Source organism: Solanum stenotomum, chromosome 7 (genome assembly GCF_019186545.1).
Source record: "Solanum stenotomum isolate F172 chromosome 7, ASM1918654v1, whole genome shotgun sequence".
NCBI lineage: Eukaryota > Viridiplantae > Streptophyta > Magnoliopsida > Solanales > Solanaceae > Solanum > Solanum stenotomum.
The window spans coordinates 17856140-17862272 of record NC_064288.1 but is presented as its reverse complement, the minus strand read 5'-3'; the positions used below and the strand labels follow the sequence as shown (position 1 = coordinate 17862272).

Sequence of the window (6133 nt, the reverse complement as noted above, 5' to 3'; positions counted from 1 at the left end):
AAAAGAATTAAGGGCAAAAAGGTAATATACTTGGTCAACATAAAAGTGCTTTTAAGTTAAAAAAAAAAAAGCTCCCCCCCCCCTAGCTTTTAGCTTTTGGCTTAAAATAAGTCATTTTTTACTTAAAATAAGTCATTTTGATAATTGTCAAACACTCTAATAAGTCAAAAACTGGCTTTTAAGCCAGTTTGACCAGCTTAAAAGCCCATCCAAACAGGCTCTTAGTAGGGAGTGTACACGAGCCTCCTAGGCCATTCCGCTGCATATTTAAGAAATATGTCATTTTTTTAGCTGTTTGTTCTTAGCAAAACTGTAGTATCACAAACACAAGATATGAATTATGACCTTTAAAGTTGTAGAAATTGAATGACCATAGAATTTGGAAATCTTACAACAGCTTCTTTTATGTCATGACAACTAATCTATATATTCTATGTCAGAAGATCTGATTCTCATATTGGGATAGACTTGGCACCTTAGTTGAGCCAATATTACAAACAGTCCAAAAGAAGAAAAAAAATTATATAAGTTCATAACATTATTCTGATTCTAGTAAACAAAGAATTTGAAAAATTAACACTTGACAAACATCTAGCAGATTGGAAGAGGAGCACCATTCCAGCTCTTGAGACATTCCAACAATGGATCAATGATTTGTCCATTGCAAAATGCTGTGAACACCTTATCTATTTCTTCCCCGGGTGATCGAACTTTTTCACCTGTCAACAGTTCTGTTCCAACTTCTTTCCTTACAAACCTGTATAATGGATATGATCTGCATTCTGTGATCCTGTTAGGAATTGAAGGATTGCCACTTTCAACAACAGCTCTTGCACTCTCAACTTCTTTAGGCAACACAACATTTAATTCGTCCTCAAAAGCTCCAATCTTTTGGAAGATTGAGCTGTTGACATTCGTCTCGCTTTCACCATTCGTCATTGCATGATCAACAAGGACTTGTCTCAGCTTCTGCATCAAAGGGTAGGTGGAGCTGCAGGGGTCATCAGCATAGGTAAACATGTATTCCCTGTCCACGACTCGTAACAATTCCTTCTCGCAGAATCTTGCTGGATGAAGTTCACCATTAGCACCCATTGTCAAAGTCTTTTTGGCTACTTGGCTAACAGTGTTCTTGACAACAATCTTTAAGTTCTCCTCCAAATGCCTCAAGTCTATAGCTTGGCAAAGAGCCACAAGATAGGTTGATGACATTAGCTTCAAAATGTCGACAGCCTCAGCTGTTTTCCTTGCTGAGATTAAGCCCAAAGAGTTCACATCTTGGTTGTGTTGCTCGGCACTTTGGACGTGGTTAGTCACTGGACTTGCCAAGAATTGAAGTTCCGAGCAGTAAGAAGCCATTGCGATTTCAGCTCCCTTGAAACCATAGTCCAAGCTTGGAATCCTTCCTGCTGTGAGATTAGATGGCAAACCATTGTTGTAATAGTCGTTGACAAGCTCCGAGAATTGGGCAAACATCAATTTTCCAATTGATGCAAGGGCCAATCTTGTATTATCCATGGAGACACCAATAGGGGTGCCCTGGAAGTTGCCACCATGTAAGGCCTTGTTTCTTGATACATCGATCAATGGATTGTCGTTCACTGAGTTAATCTCCCTCTCGATCATCTTAGTTGCTGCACGGATGACTTCAATTTGAGGGCCAAGCCATTGTGGTGATGTCCGAAGAGCATAACGATCTTGCTTTGGTTTTTGAAGAGGATCCATTTCATGGAGCTTCTAAGCTGCCTTGACATAAGAGCTGCCATCCAAAATGTGTTCCATAATAGCAGCAGCCTCAATCTGACCAGAATGATGCTTCAACTTGTGTGTCAAATAGTCAGTGAATTCTGGCTTTCCGTTCATTACTTCAGCGAAAATTGCTGATAAAACTTCAGACATAACAGCAAGAATGTTGGAGTCAAACAGGACAATCGACGCCATAGCAGAACCAACTGCTGTACTATTCACAAGTGCAAGTCCTTCCTTAGGCTGCAACTCGAAAAATCCATCACTAACACCAGCCATGTGGAAAGCTTCCTCAGCATTAAGCTTCTCACCATTGGGTCCAACAGCCTTGGAGTTAGGCCTGCCAGTGAGCAAACCAGCAATGTAGGACAAAGGGACAAGATCACCCGAGGCAGTGACCGTGCCACGGAGGGGCAAACACGGGGTAATGTTGGTGTTGATCAACTTAGTAATTGCTTCCAAGATTTCAAATCTAATGCCAGAGTAGCCTTGAAGCAGAGTGTTGATCCTAACAAGCATAGCTGCCCTTGTTGCTGAATGTGGCAATGTGTGAGATGATTCTGTTCCATTGCCAAAAACTCCAGCATTCAAGAACCTGCAAAATCAGTGTCATCAACATTAGATTTTGAACTGAATTTTACCAATCAGAGGGCGGAGGGAGTTCATCCGAAACCCCTTTGCGTAATATCACACTAAACATACAAAGTCCAAATTTGTTACACATGTGTTGACATTTTTAACTATAAATCTTGCCTCCGTACAAGTGTTGTTTTTAATTTTAGAAGATGCAATAAATCAAATTTGTTACTTAGAATGCTTACATCTAATTTATAAGCAACTATGGCTAGAATGTTATAAATAGAAAACAAATAACATAAAAATGTATCTCATCTTCAAAAGAAAATAAAAAAACTTTTTCAATAGAGCATGATGTCTATGACCCGAGATGGAGCACTCAAGGTAGTCGATAAGCAATATATATAAAAATTCTTTACGTTATTAGTGTATATATACTGATAGAAAAAATAGTTTACCTAATAAGTTCCTTTTGAAGGGCACCACCATTTTTTGTTCTTCTATGAGATGTTGCACCAAATCCAGTAGTGACACCATAACTATCTGTACCTTTACTCATACTATCCATAACCCAATCACTACTAGCTTTCACACCAGCCCTTGCACTTTCAGAAAGTTCCACTTTGACCCCATTACTTTTGTTATCAACATTTGCAATGGATGCAACTTGTGCAACAGTCAAAGTTTCACCCCCCAAGTTTGACAATTGGCTTTCTAAACTCATCCACCATCTTTTCCACTTCATCCAAATGACTCCCTCGTAAAGAGTCAGCAGCCATTTCCCAATTCAATGGATCATGCACATGACTTGATGATTTCTTGCACAAATTCATTGCCATTTCTTGTACTTCTCCATTAACATGTCCATTTTGTGCAATTGGTGATGCCATTGGATCAAGAAAATGGTTAGCTTTGTAATGAAGGAATTTTAGTGAAGAGAAAATGAGAGTTTATTTATACAAAAAAATGTTGAGAACTTATAAAACCTTTTTTTTTTTTTGTTGTTGTGGTAATGGGATATGTTGTGAGTATAAATAGAGAAGAACAAATGATGGTTGGTAAACAAAATATGTGAGAGGGGGTTGCTAGGAAAAGACTAAAATGGTTGTTGTTGGAAGATTAATTTTGGCCACTGATATTAATTGAGATTAACGGTTGAGATAAACTATGAACTTCGATTATAAATTAAAGAAAAGTTATAAAATTTAACAACCTTAGTCCATTATTATGACCTTGACTATATCTGTTGAAAAAAGGTCAAGCAACCACACTATCTATTTAGAGTCAACATTTTAACACCTTTTTTCCCTTCTCTTTCCAAGAAATTCACTAGAAATGTGAAGGAAAATGAATCAAAATAATTATGTCTATATTACATGCATTTACAAATAGCTTTCTTGTTTAATTTGCTTTTCAATATTGTACTAGTCATGTTAAATTTGAGCAAGTTGGTGTTTGTTTAATTGTATGAGACCAAATAGTGTCTTGTTGCAAGTACATTTATCTCGTTTCAACTTTATTGAATGTTCACGAAGGAACACAAGCATAATTTGTCAAATATATCCATCAATAGTCGATAATCTCTTGTGTATTTTTTTATTGATATTTTATGAAAATGAACATATAATTAAAATAACATTTGCAATCGATTACAGAACTTCAATTATATATGATGAATTAAAGAAATGTTTTTGGGATTTAACAACTTAGCCCACTGTTACAAAATATACAAAGAAACTTAAACATCCTCCTCCAATTATAACATTAGCCACTGCAAAAATCTAATGTAGGTTTTAGTTACCAATCTCTTGTGTTATTTTACCAATCTCGTATAAAAAAGATCATACAATTAAAATAAAATTTGTAATAGACTACGAAACTTCGATTATAAATTAAAGAAAAGTTTCAAAGGTTTAACAACCTTTCCATTATTGGCCTTGAGTTCAAAGTTCATGTAAAGTTGAATAGAAGATATGACTAAAGGAAAAAAATAAAATAGGGTCAAGCAACCAGAGTCTATTTGAGTCTAACATTTTAACACCCTCTTCCCCGCTCTTTCCAAGAATTTCACAAGAAATGTGAAGAAAAATGAATCATAATTGTGTCCACATTACATGCACTTACAAATGAGAGGTAAGTGACAACAAAATGGTCCCTATCTACTTCAAAATATAGAAATTTATTGATATCATTCACTTTATCAAACATTAGAATTTGTCTTTAACCCAAAATATGAATTGTTTTCTTATTTAATTTGCTTCTAAATATTGTAAAGGTCATATTGATAAAATTTGATCAAGTTGTTTGTTTGTTTAATTGTATGAGACCACATAAAGTGCCTTATTATTAGAAGCACATTTATCTCGTTTTAACTTTATCAAATGTCCACGAAGGATCCTCATCCAATTATACAAAAATATACATAAAACATCTATACAATTTATATACATCATATTTCTTAGAATGGTTTCATGATATATATATATATATATATATATATATATATACTAGTTTTTTGACACGCACGTGATTACCAATTCAGAAAATATATGTTATGGTAAATAGTATTGCTTATTTAAGTGAAGATTTGAATAATAAGCTTAACACAAAATAATATTGTAGATTATTTTGCTAATGTTCAATGTGGATCGTCATATATATTTCTTTTTCACGCGAACCTATGAAGATGGTGAATGAAAAATTTATTAGTTAAATGTAATAATGCATATATTTATTTCAATTTGATGAGGTTAAATCATGTAATTAGTCGTATCTCACTAAAATTACCTTATAGACGATATTTGTTATGTATTTTTTTTGTAATCTAACCAAATGTGCTTTGCACGTGTATTCTATATTAAACTGTTTAGATGTTATATGAATATGTGAAGAGAACAACTACATTTTATCTTTTAGAACTATTTTCTATATATTAATTTGTATTTTATATACAGATAGTTATCTGACTATTCATAGTTAACTCAGAAAGGTTTCCTTTTTTTAACCGGAAAAACTAAAAATTAAAATTAAAGAATATATTCTATCTGTGAAATCATATATATAATCACTTGTTCATCTTACACCCAACAAAGATATAGTTCATATACTTGTAAACGATTTTTCAATTTATTCAACCAAGCATGATTTGTCAAAGAAAAAATAACAAAACCGTGTTATCCCATATATAGGGGCGGTATAATAATATGAAAAATTATTGGTCATAATTTAGTATAAGGAAAGATGAAAGATAGAAATAATTAATGTAATAACAATAGAATTCATAATATTATAGCTAAGAATGTAAAAGAGTTTGAATACCGTTTGCAATAATTAGTAATAACTAAGAGAATTATAATGTTATAACTAAAAAGTTAATGTGCAGTTGCTGAATTTCTAATAAATGTATACTTACATAAATATATAGGACTTTCAATTAATGTTACTATTTTTTATAGTTATTAGATTTTAATTTAGTGTAGGGACCAAATGTAAATGTTTATTCTATATTACTGAATTTAAAAATTATTTTGTAAATGATAAATTTTAAATGACACTACTAAAAAAACTGTGAATACCGACCTAAAAATACCGACCTCCGGAGGTCGGTTTTCCTTGAAATACCGACCTAAAACCGACATCCCAGCTTAGGTCGGAAAAAGCTTGGTCGCTATTCAATACCGACCTCTGGAGGTCGGTATTTACTGACCTCTCGAGGTCGGTTTTTATTTTATGTCGGAATATTCATTTTTTTAAATTCCGACCTCTGGAGGTCGGTATTTCTATTTTTGTAATGTTGAAATTCCGACCTCCG

At 33.6% G+C, this 6133-nt stretch overlaps 1 pseudogene; it reads right to left on the bottom strand.

Moving 5' to 3' along the window:
• Window positions 1–436: 436 nt before the first annotated feature.
• On the bottom strand, window positions 437–3285 carry LOC125871362 (phenylalanine ammonia-lyase-like; annotated as a pseudogene).
• Window positions 3286–6133: the final 2848 nt, after the last annotated feature.